The 14994-nt window shown below is 41.0% G+C and overlaps 1 protein-coding gene across 5 annotated transcripts in view; it reads right to left on the reverse strand.

Moving 5' to 3' along the window:
* The window catches only part of DENND4C (DENN domain containing 4C), a 128459-nt gene extending 115108 nt beyond the window's left edge, over positions 1-13351 (reverse strand). For 4 of the 5 annotated variants that reach the window (XM_010587911.3, XM_003407341.4, XM_010587913.3 and 1 more), the window contains exon 1: positions 13200-13351. The gene's annotated coding sequence lies outside the window, so the exon portion shown is untranslated. The remainder of the gene's footprint in view (positions 1-13199) is intronic. The other variant, XM_010587910.3, reaches the window with a different exon arrangement.
* Between the last annotated feature and the right edge of the window lie 1643 nt (positions 13352-14994).

Genomic DNA, 14994 nt, shown 5'->3' on the forward strand with positions numbered 1-14994 from the left:
CAAGAGAGGTGGTGGAGGTCATAATTAGATGCTTGAAGTATTTTAAGTTATAGATTATGGTGATAAAGTCTAGGGTAATGGTTCTTCTAACCCTGACTTCACAGTGGAGTCTGCTGGAACATTATTTTATTTTTTTAATGTCAGACCAATAAAATAAGAACTTCTGAGGGTGACACCCTTCCACTGATATTTTTTAAACTGCCCAGTAAATTCTATTGTACAGGCAGAACTGAGAATCACTGGTCTAGGGTGTTACTATGGAAGTGGGTAGCTGAGGTAGGTTGGAAAATAAACTTGCTATCTACAGATTCAAGAACTTATCATGAAGTTTTCTTCTTTTATTCCTGATATAAATAAAAGCATGATATGGTCACAGTATTTTACATTCAGTAACTCATTTTATACTCATAACAAACCAAAAAGGTTGTTGTATATTATCTATAAATAATTATCTACAATTTATGTAGAAATTCCTTTTTTAATGATGAGGAAAATTACACACAGATGGAGGAATGGAAGCATACTGATGTCCTGGATTATATGTGAACCTGTATATTATCTGAAGGTAGATTTTGATAAGTTAAAGATGCATATTATAAACCCTAAAGCAACTACTTTTAAAATATTGCACACTTACAGCTAATGAACCAATATGGAAATAAAACATAACACTAAAATATACTCAATCCAAAAAGAAACAAAGAACAGGTAAGACAAATTGAAAACAAATACCAAGATGATAGATTCAAACGCAACCATATCAATAATTTCACTAAATATAAGTGATGTAACAAGACAAATGAAAAATATGTCCACACAAAAACTTGGATACAAATGTTCATAGCAGCACTATTCACAATAGCTAAAAAGTGGAAAAAACCCAAATGTCCATGAGCTGATGAATGGAAAACAAAATGCAGTTTATCTATATAATGGAATATTACTAATGCTACTACATGAATGAAGCTAGAAAACATTATGCTGAATGAAAAAAGTCAGATACAATAAGGCCGCACACTGTATGATTCCATCTATATGAAATATTCAGAAAAGGCAGGTCCACAGAGACAAAAAGCAGATTAATGTTTGCCAGGGGCTGGGGGCAGGAGGAAATGGGGAGTGACTGCTTGAAAGGCCTGGGGTTTCCTTTTGAGATAAGGAAAATATTCTGAAATCAGATGGTGGTAATGATTACACAATATTGTGAATATGCTAAATGCCACTAAGTTGTACACGTTAAGACGATGAATTTTATGTGAATTTTACCACAATTTAAAAAAAAAGGAATAAAGTACCAATCATGCTACAACATGAACTTCAAAAACATGAAAACATTATCTTAAATGAAAGAATCCAGTCACAAAAGACCACGTGTTGTATGATTCCATTTCCGTGAAATGTCTAAAACAGTCACATCTCCAGAGTGGAGAGTGACCGCTAATGAGTGCAAAGTTCCTTCTGAGGTGATTAAAGTGGTCTAAAATTAGATTATGGTGATGGTTGCAAAACTCTATTATAATGTACTAAAAAACACTGTACACATCAAATGGGCGGGTTTTATGGTATGTACATTATATCTCAATAAAGCTGTTTAAAAAAACTTTAAGTGTCTAAACATTCTTATTAAAAGACAGAAATTATTAGACTGGATTTCAAAACCAAAAAAAACCAAGAATCTAAGCTATCTACAGGAAACAGGGTTTAAATATATAGACTCAGATGGGTTAAAATTAAAAGGATGACTGATCTTTGACTAAGGAGCAAAGGCAACTCAATGGAGAAAGGAAAGTCTTCTCAATGAACAGTGCTGGACCAAATGGACGTCCATATACAAAAAATGAATCTAGGCTGAAACCTTACACCTTTCACAAAAATTAATTCAAAATGGATCACAGAAATACATGTAAAATGCAATACTATAAAACTTTTAGAAGAAAACATATGTGATCTTGGGTTTGAAGATGAGTTTTTAGATATAACACCAAAAATATAACCCATGAAAGAAAAATTGATAAGTTAAATTTAATTAAAACTAGAAGTTGCTCTTCTGGGAAAGTCACAGTTAAAAGAATGAAAAGAGAAGTCACAGAGTGGGAGAAAACATTTGCAAGATACATATCTGATAAAGGACTTGCACCAAACATATACAAAGAACTCTTAGAACTCAACAGTAAGAAAACAACTCATTTAAGAAATGGGCATCTATAGATACAATGCAATTCCAATCCAAATTCCAAAAACATTCTTTCCCTAAATGCAAAAACATATCACCAACCTTACATGGAAAGAAAAGACTCCAAAGGGCCAAAGCAACAAAGGACAACAAAGTAGGAGGCCTCACACTCCCCACTCTCAAAACATACTCTTAAAGAAAACCAAATCCACTGCCGTCAAGTCGATTCCGACTTATAATGACCCTATAGGACAGAGTGGAACTGCGCCATAGAGCTTCCAATGACTGCCTGGTGGATTCGAACTGCCGACCTTTTGGTTAACAGCCATAGCACTTAACCACTACCACTATACCACCAGGGTTTCCAACAATAATATGGGAGGGCCCTATCTGATAGGAGAAAGAAGACCAGACTTATTGCTCTCCTTGTTATCATGCCTTTTTTTTTTTAAATTGTGGTAAATGTATATATAACAAAACATTTGACATTTCAACAATCTTTACATGTACAGCTCAGTGACATTGTGTTGATCATGTTTTTGACCATCATCCTTACCCGTTCCTAAATTATACCATCAGCATTAGCAGCTCAGTGTCTCCTAGGCACTGAGTCCTTCCCCCCCTTCCACCCACATCTGATAATAAGTAATAAACTTGTTCTCCTTTTTCCTTTAAATAAACTTACTTGTATTAAAGAAAAAAAAAAAATTACCCTAGACTGAAGATGAGAAGGTAAAGGGGACAAGAAACCTAGATTAATGGAAACAGAACAACCAGAACGGAAATAATGAGAATGCTGACACATTGTGAAAAGTGTTAACCAGTGTTGCTGAATAACATGTATGTTGTTGTTTCTTGTTGTCAGGTGCCATCAAGTTGCTTCTGACACATAGGTACCCTATGTACAACAGAACGAAAGCTGCCGGGTCCTGCGCCGTGCTCACAATCATCATGCTTGAGCCCATTCTTGCAGCCACTACGTCAATTCATCTTGTTGAGGGTCTTCCTCTTTTACAATGACCCTCTACTTTACCGAGCATGATTTCCTTCTCCAGGGGCTGATGCCTCCTGACAACATGTCCAAAGTATATGAGCCGTAGTCTCACCATCCTTGCTTCTAAGGAACATTCTGGTTGTACTTCTTCCAAAACAGATTTGTTCGTTCTTTTAGCAGTCCATGGTATTTTCAGTATTCTTCGCCAACACCACAATTCAAAGGTGTCAATTCTTCTTCCATCTTCCTTATTCACTGTTCAACTTTCACATGCATATGAGATGACTGAAAACACCATGGCTTGGGTCAGGCACACCCCAGTCTTCAAGGTGACATCTTTGCTTTTCAACACTTTAAAGAGGTCTTTTGCAGCAGGTTTGCCAATGCAGTGAGTCTTTTGATTTCTTGACTGCTGCTTCCATAGAAACTGTTAAATGAGAACCTAATTCGCTTTGTAAATTTTCCCCAAAAACACAAAAAAAATAAAAAAAAGAAGAAATAGGCAAAAGATCTGAGCAGATATGTCACCAAAGAAGACAGACACATGTGAAAGCTTTTCTTGACTGTGATTTTTACAGCAGCGGATCATGAGGCCTTTCTTCTGTGGCACCACTGAGCGGGTTCAAACCACCAACCTTTCAGTTAGCAGTAGACAGCAAAACATCTGCATCACTCAGGGGGCTTAATGAGAGACCATTATTCACCTACTGTTGTTGTTGCTGTTACCTACGCTCAAGCTGGTTGCAACTCACAGCAACTCGCCAATTAGAATGGTTAAAATAAAAAACCCAGACAACACCAAATGCTAGCAAGGATGCGGAGCTCGTGGAAATGCAAAATGGTACAACCATTTTGGGAAACAATTTGGCAGTTTCTTACAAAGCTAAATATAGTCTTACCATATAACCCAGCAATCATGCTCCTAGGTATTCACCCAAGTGAGATGAAAACTTATATCCACATAAAACTCTACATATGAATGTTTATAGCAGCTTTATTCTTAACTGCCAAAAATCTGAAGCAACCAAGGTGTTCTCCAATAGGTGAATGGATAAAACTGTGGTACATCCATAAAATGGAATATTATTCAGCAATAAAAAGAAATTAGCTATCAAGCCATTAAAAGACATGAATGAACCTTAAATGCATAATGCTAAGTGAAAGATAAGTATGAAAAGACTACATACTGTATGAATCCAAGTACATGACATTCTGGAAAAGGCAAACCTTATAGGGACAGTGAAAAGATCAGTGGTTACCAAAGGTTCAGGGGGAGTCAGAAGGGATAAATAAGTAGAGCACAGAGAACTTTTAGGGCAGTGAAATGATTCTATATGATACTATAACAGGGAATGCATAACATTATACATTTGTCAAAACTGATAAAAAAAAAAATGGACTGTACAATACAAAGAGTGAACCCTAATGCGAACTATGGACTTTGGTTAATAATACATCAACACCGGTTTATCAATTCTAACAAACAAGAATGCAAAACATTAACAGAAAAACAATGTGTGGGGGGAAGGGAATAAATACAAACTCTCTGTACTTTCTGCACAACTTCTCTGCAAACCTAAAACTCCTCTAAAAAAACCAATAAATGGGCTCTCAGGCCACAAAAAGACATGTAGGAAACTTAATTGCATAGTGCTAAGTGAAAGAAGCCAATGTGATTCCAACTATATGACATTCTAGAAAAGGCAAAACTATAAACCAAAACCAAACCAAACCCGGTGCCGTAGAGTCGATTCCGACTCATAGTGACCCTATAGGACAGAGCAGAACTGCCCCATAGTTTCCAAGGAGCACCTGGCAGATTCAAACTGCCAACCCTTTGGTTAGCAGCCGTAGCACTTAACCACTACGCCACCAGGATTTCCGGCAAAACTATAGTGATAGTAAAAAGATCAATGGTTTTCAGGGATTGGGAGGGAGGGGGAGAAGGGTTGAATAGGCAAAGTACAGGAGATTTTTAGGCAGTGAAACTACACAATATTGATACTAGAATGGTGGCTACATGACACTATGCATTTGTCAAAGCTCAATTAACTTTACAACACAAAGAGTATGCAAATTATAAGAAATCATCTAGGGATCAGGACATCCAGGAAGGAATATGGACCGGGACAAGAAAATATAACTATATCACAAATGTATGAAACAACATCACTGAAGGGAGTGAGGGGAAAAGGTGTTAACCTAAGTAACTTTGAAAATGAGTGAAGTCAGGAAGACCAAAGGCAAAAGGAACTGCAAACAAGCACTATATAAATAAGCTGGGGTGGCCATATTAATAACAGGCAAAGGAAGACTTCAGAACAGGGAAGTTCATAAAGACAATAAAAGAGTCAATTCTTCAAGACATAACAATGCTAAACACGTATGTATCTAATAAGAGACCTTCAAAGTACATGGAGCAAAAACTGACAGAGTGAAAGAAGAAATATATACATAGAGATTGCAACATTCCGTGCTCAGAATTTAATAGAATGGGTACACAGAAAATTAGTAAGGATACATAAGAATTGAGGAATACCATCAGCCAACATTTATAAAACACCTCACCAAACAGTCAAATACAGATTTCTTTTCAAGTGCACATGGAACATCCACTAAAATAAACAATATACTGGCCCATGAAACAAGCTTGGGCAGATTTAATTTAAAAGAATATAAATTGTACAGAACATGTTCTCTGACCACAGTGGAATTAAATTTAAAATCAATAATAAAAAGAGATCTTTTAAAATTGCCACAAATACTTAGAAATAAAACAACACTCTTCTAAATAATCCATGGACCAAAGAAGAAATCACAAGGGGAAAAAGGAGATATTTTGAACTGAATGAAACACGAATCAATTTGTGATGCAGCTAAAACAGTGCTTAGAGGAAATTTACAGCCTTAAGCACTTACATCAGAAAGAAAGAAAGGTCTAAAATCAAGCATCTAAGTATCCATCTTAAGATATCCTAGAAAAAGAAAAACAAGTTAAACCCAGAATAAGCACAGGGGAAAAAATAATGAAGAGCAGAAATCAACAAAAGTTAAAATGGACAAACAATATTACATCAAAAAAAAATGAGGCAGAAATCACCAATACCAGCAATGAAAGAGGTATATCACTACATGTCCTTTAGACAAAAAAAAAAAAAAGCAAGGGAATATGAGAAGCAATTTTATGCCAATAAACTCAACAACTTAGATGAAATGTACATTTTCTTTAAAAGACGCAAGTTACCAAAAAATTGACAGAGGACAGATAATCTGAATATCCCTGTATCTATTAAAGAAATTGAATTTGTAATCAAAAATCTTCCCACAAAGAATCCTCCAGGCTCACATGATGAATTCTATCAAACTTTTAAGGAAGAAATAACAAAAATCCTTGAAAAAACTAGTTCAGAAAATAAGAGGCAGATGCCTCCCTGACTCATTTTATGAGGCTAGTATTATCTTGCTACTAAAACCAAGGGGAAAAAAGCAGTATTATAAGAAAACTACACTAAAAAATGCAAAAATTCGTAACAAAATATTAGCAAATCTAACCCAGCAAGACTTGAAAGATAATACACCATGACCAAATAGGGTTTATCCCAGAAATGGACGGTTGCTTTAACGTTTGAAAATCAATCAATGTAATTCACCACATGAACAGAGAGCAAGGGAGAAAACCATGCAATCATTTCAACAGACACAGTGAAATCATTTGACAAAACAGAAGACTCATTAATGATCAAAACCCAGCAAATCAGGAACAGAAAGTATATGTTTCCTAACGCTGTTGTAACAAAGTACCACAAAGTGCACAGCTTTAAAGAAGACAAATTATCTCACAGCTCTGGAAGCAAGGAATCCAAATTCAGTGCCTTGTAAAGCCATGGTCTCTGTCAATTCTAGGGGAAGATCTTTCTTAATCTCCTCCAGTTCCGGGTAGCCTGAGGCAATTCTTGGTTTACAGATGCATCTTCTCAGGGCTGTCTTCCCTCTATTGTCTACATCCATTCTCTTTTATAAGAACAGTGCTCAGATTGGATTAGGACCCACCCTACTTCTGCAGTTTGGCCTCAGCTTAACTGGTAACATCTTCAAAGACTCATTTCCAAGCAAGATCACCACTTCACACCACTTTAACATTTTTTTTGTGGGGGGGACATTATTCAATTCATAACATAAGGGAACTTTATCAATTTGTTAAAAAGTAGCGACAAAAAACTACACCCAACATCATACTTGATAAAAAACTGAATGCCTTTCTTGAAAATCAGGGACAAGGCAAGAAAATGTCCAGTCTTACCACTCCTATCAACAATATAGTGGAGAATCTAGCCCTGCACAGTCCAACATGGTGGCCATTAGTCGCACATGGCTATTGAATACTTGAAATAAGACTAATAAAACTGAGGAACTGAAAACCAAGATGGGCTGGTAAGTGTAAAATACAAACCAGATTTTGCAAATTTAGTTAAAAAATGTGAATTATCTCATTAGTAACTCTTCGTATTAATTTTATGTTGTTATGGGTTGAACAAGGAAGAACGAAGAACTGATGTATCTGAATCATGATGCTGGCAAAGAATATTGAATACATGGACTGCCAGAAGAAAAACAAATCTGTCTAGTAAGAAGTACAGCCAGAATGCTCCTTAGAAGTGAGAACAGCGAGACTTCATCTCACATACTTTGGAAATGTTATCAGGAGGGACTAGTTCCTGGAGAAGGACATCATGGTTAGTAAAGTAGAGGGTTGGCAAAAAATGAGGAAGAGCCTCAACAAGATGGGCTGACACAGTGGCTGCAACAATGGGCTTAAACATAACAAGGATTGTGAGGATAGCGCAGGACCAGCAGTATTTCGTTCTGTTGTACAGAGTCACTATGAGTTGGAACCGACTCAATGGCACCTAATAACATGGATTGAATTGTGTCCCCCCCAAAAGATACGTTAACTCCTAAATTCCATACCTGTGAATGTGGCCTTGTTTGGAAATAGGGTTTTTGCAAAAGTAATTAAAATGAGGTCATACTGGATTAGGGTGCATCCTAAATCCAATGACTGGTGTCCTTATAAGGCGTGAAGACAGAGAAGAGACAAAGGGAAGAAAGCCACCTGAAGAATGAGGCAGAGATGGGAGTTATTCTGCCATAAACCAAGGAATACCAAGGATTGCTGGCAACCACCAGCAGCTAGGAGAGAGAAGATTCTTCCCTAGGACCTTCAGAGAGAGCATGGCTCTGCCAACACCTTGATATCAGACGTCTAGCCCCTAGAATTAAGAGAGAACTAATGTGCGTTGTTTTACACCAGACAGTTTGTGGTAATTTGTTACAGCAACCCTGGGAAACTACTACACACACTGAACAATATTTCAGACAAAGTGGGATAAAACATATCAAATTTTATTTCGTTTACTGTTCCTTTTTTAATGTGGTGCTACAAGGAAATTTAAAATTACATACGTGGTTCACATATTTCTAGTAGATAGTGCTAATCTAGTCAGTGGTAATAGAGCAGAAAAAAATAAAAGGCATACAGATTGGAAATAAACAAAACTGGCTTTCTCTGCAGACTTTATGATTGTGTTATAAATCCTAAAGAATCTACATAAAAGCCCCAAGAACTAATAAGTAAACTTACTAAGGCAAAAAATATAAAGTCAGCACACAAAATTCCATTTCTGTATACTATCAACAAACAACTGGAAAAAGGAAAAAATATCATTGGCAACAGACAGCATTAAGAAACATGACCTAAAATATGGGAAGGCACCCCATGTTCATAGATTGGAAGGCTTAATATTGCTAAGACGTCAATATTACCCAAAGCAATCTACAGATTCAACACAGTATCTATAAAATACCAGTAATCTTTTTGGCAGAAATGGAAAAACTGATCCTCAAATTTGTATGAACAGCAAGGGGCCCCAAATAGCCAAAATAATCTCAAAAAAAGAACAAAGTAGGATTCACACTTTTCAATTTCAAAATGTACTACAAAGCTATAGTATTCAAAACAGTGTAGTGACTGCATAAAGATAGACATACAAACCAGCACAATAGAACTTAGAGTCCAGAAATAAACTCATACAACTATGGCCAACTGATTTTCAAAAAGGGTGTCAAGACCATTCAATGGGAAAGAATAACCTTCCAACAAATGGTGCTGGGACAACTGGATGTCCACAGGCCCATACCTCATACCATATATAAAAATTACCTCAAAATGGATCAATGATGTAAATATAAAAACTAAAACCATAAAACTCTCAAATGATACATACATACAATGGGACATCACTCTGCCATAAAGAGAAACAAAATCCTGATACATGCTACAACGTGGATGAATCTTGAAAACTTTATGCTAAAAGAAATAAGTCAATCACAAAAGGTTAAATATTACATGATCCCACTTATACAAAATAAGCAAAAGCATACCCATTGCCAGAGCCCTGATGGCACAGTGGTTAAAGGCTCAGCTGCTGGCCAAAAAGGTTGGCAGTTCTACTCTGTACTAAAGGGTCGCTGTGAGTTCAGAACTGACTTAATGGCAACTGGACAGGACACAGCAGAACTTCCCATAGGGTTTCCAAGGAGCAGCTGGTAGATTTGAACTTCAGCCTTCTGGTTAGCAGCCAAGCTCTTAACCCCTGCACCACCAGGGCTCCATCCTATCCTGTAGGGTCGCTATAAGTTGGCATCCACTCTAGGGCTATGGGTATGCTAGTTTTTTTGTTTTGTTTTCTTTATACCCGCTGCCCTCAAGTAGATAACTGACTTCCAGCGACCTTACAGGACAAGTAGAACTGCCCCATAGGGTCTCCAAGGCTGTAAATCTTTACCAAAGCTAACTGTCACATCTTTCTCCCACGAAGTGGCTGGTGGGTTTGAACTGCCAACCTTTTGGTTAGCAGCCAAGCACTTAACCACTGCACCACCAGGGCTCCTTAAGCAAAAATACAGAGACTAAAAGTTATTAGTGGTTACCAGGAATGGGAGGGAGGAGGAAAAAGGGAGTCATAGTTTAGGGGGCACAGAGTCTCTGTTAGGAACTCTGGTAGGGCAATGGTTAAGCACTAGGCTGCTAACCAAAAGGGTGGTACGGTAGTTCAAACCCACCATCTACTCCACGGGAGAAAGACATGGCAGTCTGCTTCTGTAAAGTCTTCAAACAAAAACAAACCCAATGCCGTCAAGTTGATTCCAACTCATAGCGACCCTATAGGGCAGAGAAGAACTGCCCCACTGAGTTTCCAAGGAGCACCTAGCAGATTCGAACTGCTGAACCTTTGGTTAGCAGCCATAGCACCACTACGCCACCAGGGTTTCCTGTAAAGACTTAAGGTCTTGGAAATCCTATGGGGCAATTCTACTCTGCCCTATATGGTCGATAACAGTCCATAAAGACTATTACAGATTTGGAAACCCCATGGGGCAGTTCTACTCTGTTTAACCATTTGTACCACTCAGGAACTTCTTACACAAGTTAGAAAAAAAAAAAAAATTACCTGATTTCTCACAAAATACTAAAATTTTAAATTTCAAATAATAAAATTATCTGATTTTTGGAATATCTTATAATCTGATGCTAAAAACCTATCCTGTTACACCAGCTTAGCATGAAAAACTCTTTCCCGAAGTTACAACTCTTATAACAGAATCTCCCGTTCCAATAAGGAATCCCATTACTACAAGTCAATCTGTCAAACTGACAATCTGAAGGAGGCACCAGCACAAAGAAAATAAAACCTTTAGTTCATGTGTTATGAAAGCTTATTTGCCCTTACTATCTAAGGTTTAGCAAGTATATTATGTTGGAAATTCAAATTACAACTAAAGTTTCATTTTGCAAATCAGAAAGACCAAATGAGACAACCTGCCTCTGACTCAGCAGCTTTCTTTTTTACTTTACAACCTGTACTTAAAGGTGCAAGAATAAGACTGAAGCCTGACTTTCAAACTGAACAGCAAAGCCAATGCAACACCAGTACTTGTCTTGGCAAAAAACTCCAATAAAAATATGATATTTTGGTATTAACTGGCAGATACATAAAGAGCAAAGGTGCCTTGTGCTCTATTTATCATGTAAAATCCCTTGTGTAGGGCTACAAATTAGCTTTTATTGCCTATACTTAACATGTTTCTTATAGAGAGCACCTCAACCAAATACCCTTCCAAGTCTGGCACCATGAATTGTTACAACCTACACACTACTGCAGTTCCTTTTAACTTAAAACATTTGCATTTTAAGAACAGTCTCCACACACCAACTCTACTGCCAATTTCTCCAGCTAAGCTCAAGTTTATACTACAAAACACTGTATTTACTCTCAACAACAGAATGTACTCATTAAAATTACTCCAATGCACAACTTCCACATTTTTAACATCATAGTTTTTCTATTATCCAAATTAACAAGCTTAAACAGCAGCACACCAAACAAGGTACCATGGCCAAAGTCAGTGGACATACGATCAGGTCACTAAAATCAGTAATACAAAATACTAGATCACTAATCCCAATAAACTATTTTGCGAAGTGGCCCCAAAAGTGGCCCCAAAAGATATTAACGGGGTACAAATGTGGCTTCAGTGGCTGAAAATCCTTTGTCATTACTAGAAAAACAAGCCAAAGCAAGACTATGAGAGGCAGGTCATCTTCATGAATACAAACATTGGTTCATTACTGAGTTTCCTGTTCCCCCAAGAAGGCACTTTTACCAACTCTTTAACAGTAAAACAAAGAACAGGGCAGAATATAATATATAGGGTTTTTTTTTAATTGTTATACTGATCAAGAACAGATCTTTAACGCTCAGAGACGAAATTTTCCTTTTGCAACTAATTTTCCTCTTATGTACACAGAAAATCATACAATGCTAGGTATTTCAGATAGTTTAGTACACATTATCATAGAAATCAAATATTTATTTGAGAACTTAGCGCGTTGGCACTAACATCCTCCCCTATCTCCCGATGCTCTTCACCCTCTGAACAGGGAGTGCAAAACGGAAGCCGTAAATTGGGGTCTGGGGAGAACGCCTTAACACGGGTTTGTACAGTTAAGCAGGCTCAGTGGGTAAATTTCTCTTGCTACAATAATTGACCATCTCTCTGAAGCAAAAGCACACCAAGAGCTGAGGGTTCACTACTGGAGATGACACTTCCCCCCACGTCTGCATAAGTAACTACGGTAACAGCCCTATACTTTCCCGTGTGAAACACACACAAAATTGGGGGGGGGGGATGGACATTTAAAAACTGGGTCATTCCTCATTTGTTCTGATGAGGCTCAGCTTCGGTAATAAAAAGTCTATGGAAAAGAAAAAAGGAAGGAAAAAAAAATCTGACAGCATCCCCAACGCAGGAAAGTTAAGCTCTTTACAGAAGTCAGCACTAGGGGCTCATTGGTTGGTTTGTGTTTAGTCACTCCGGAGCTGAATGAAACCTGCCTTCCTAAAAAGTCAACCCCAACAAAGAAACCCTGAGGATCGGCCACCGACAGGCAGAGGAGGAAATGCCCTTAATTCACCTGCGGCACCTGCCCGAGCTTCTGCCGGCTCTGTCCCCGGGCCCCCCGAGTCCCCAGGGCCCTACTGGGGTCACCCCCGGGCCCCTGCCATCCGCCTGCTCGGTTCGCGACCTCCTGGGGACCTCAGGCCCCCAGGCCCTCCCCACCCGACCCCCCACCCGGGCGGCGGTGGCCGCGGACCCCGGCGGCCCCGCCGGCCCAGACCCCTCGCGCTTCCAAGGAGGTTCGCAGCAGCAGCCCGGGCGGCGGCGCGGGGAGGCCCTTCCTGGCGCAGCCTCTACCTCCCGCACACCCGTGGGCTCCGGGGATTCCCCGCCCCCGGAAAGCAGGGAGAAACCAGGCCGGGAATGCCAGCCCCGACCACTCTCCGCCTCCTCCGCGACCCCCCGCGGGCGCCACCCTGAGCCCCCCGAATTGCTACCTGCCCAACGCCCTGCCTGCACGGGAGCGCGGGCCCGGCGGAGGCACCGCGCACAGCTCCTCTGCCGCAGACTCACCTGCCGCCTGTTCCTCCTTCAGCGCCACCCGACACGGCACCTTCCTGGAGCATGAAAGCGCCGGCTGGGAGGCCTGGGCGCCCTCGGTAGGGCTGGGCGGGGGACTTGCTCCGGCCGCCTCCGCCACGGCCCGATCTGCGCCTGCGCCGCCTCACGGGCTCGATCTCGAGGGGCGCCGCATGCAGCGCGGGGTAACGGCTGGGAGCGCGAGCCCGCGCCCGCCTCTCTCACCCGGAGGCCCGGCGCCGTGCGGCCGCCGGACGCCTAGGAGCTGCCCGCGGCGCGGCCGCCCCGACAGCTGACGGCCATGTTTCTGTTCCCTCTTTTTTTTTGTTTTCTCCCCCTCCTTCCGCCCCTTTCCACAGAACAGCACTTTCCTTTCCCCCTCCCTCTCCCTTTCCTACTGCGGGGGCGGTAGAGCAGGGCTTGGGGGAGGGGTGAGGAAGCGAGGGCCGGGGCGGGGCGACGCTCGAGCCCCGCCCCCGGGGAGGGCAGAGGCGCGCGGCCCCGCTCCCCTCCTCCCACGCGACCCCCGCGGGTGCCGGCTCCGAGCGCCGCGAGCCGTTCGTCGGCGTCCGCGCGGCCGGTCCCAAACGGGGCTGAGGAGAAGGGTCCCGGCGTGCTGCTGTGCACCCGCTCCCACGCGGCTGGGTGGCCGTGTGCAGTGACTTTGCCTGGGCCTTGGGCAGGTGAAGGCTGCGCCTCGCAGGCTTTTCAAACACGGGGAAAGTGCCGGCGAGTGGCCCAAGGTCACCAAGGGGAGTGCCGGGAGGCAGGCAGGTCTCCGAACGTGGAGTTTCCTTCCCGGGGCGAGAGCTGCGGGGCGGGAAGAGGCCCGCCGGTCGGCGCGCACTGGGCGCCCTCCTCGCGGCAGCGCCCAGGTGAGCCCGCGACGGCGCCGCGTCGCTCCTCGGCCGAGATTTCCGAACGGGAACTAAGAATGTGGAAACAGCCGGTTTAAATCACTTCTCTCCTGCTCGCCGAGTACGTGTAGCCTCCTTATCTGCACAGACGCGCACGAATCATTTCGTTGTTAGTAGAAATGCAGGTTCTGCCAGCTCTTTTTGACAAAGTTTTGAAGTTGTTATAGTGACAAAGAGTAACAACTAGTGTTTCAGGAAGAAGCAAATGGTTTGAAAAAAATCAGGACAACTTTTTTGCCTAGTGAAAAAAAAAAAAAGAGTAGCTTCACAGACTCCCTGGCAGGTCCCAATTAGAGTTGATAAGAGTTTGCACATACCTCGCGGTTATTCACATTAAAAAAAAAATACATCTTCCTTATTCAATCTCTGTTTTTCCTGAGAGATTAGAACTCCATCCTAAATTCACCGTTGTCAATTTTGCACATATAGGTAATTTTAAAAATTTTTTGTTTGTTTTTTTTTTTTTTTGGTGCCCAATGGCTAAGCCCTGGGCTCCTAACAAAAGGTCGGCTGTTTGAACCCACCCAGCTGCTGTGCGGGAGAAGAGACCTGGAGATCTGCTTCCATAAAGATTTCAGCGTAGGAAACCCTAGGAGACCGTTCTCTGTCCTTCAGGGTCGCTATGAGTCACAATCGACTTGAAGGCACACAACAACATAGATAATTTGAGTTATGTAGCTAATAGCAGAAACCTTTTCCTAATCACATTAGCAGAGTTGTTTCAGAAGAAAGGCGCAGCAATAGAAATAATAAAGTGCCTAATGAAAACCAGTCTTTGACATTGGCAATCTTGGTCTAGCAGAAGTTTAAAAAGGAACTAACACTTTGAAATTGTGTACTTTTTGTTCTTCCTTCCCTCCGTGTAAATTAAT

The sequence above is a fragment of the Loxodonta africana genome, chromosome 9 (genome assembly GCF_030014295.1).
Source record: "Loxodonta africana isolate mLoxAfr1 chromosome 9, mLoxAfr1.hap2, whole genome shotgun sequence".
In the NCBI taxonomy this organism is placed as follows: Eukaryota; Metazoa; Chordata; class Mammalia; order Proboscidea; family Elephantidae; genus Loxodonta; species Loxodonta africana.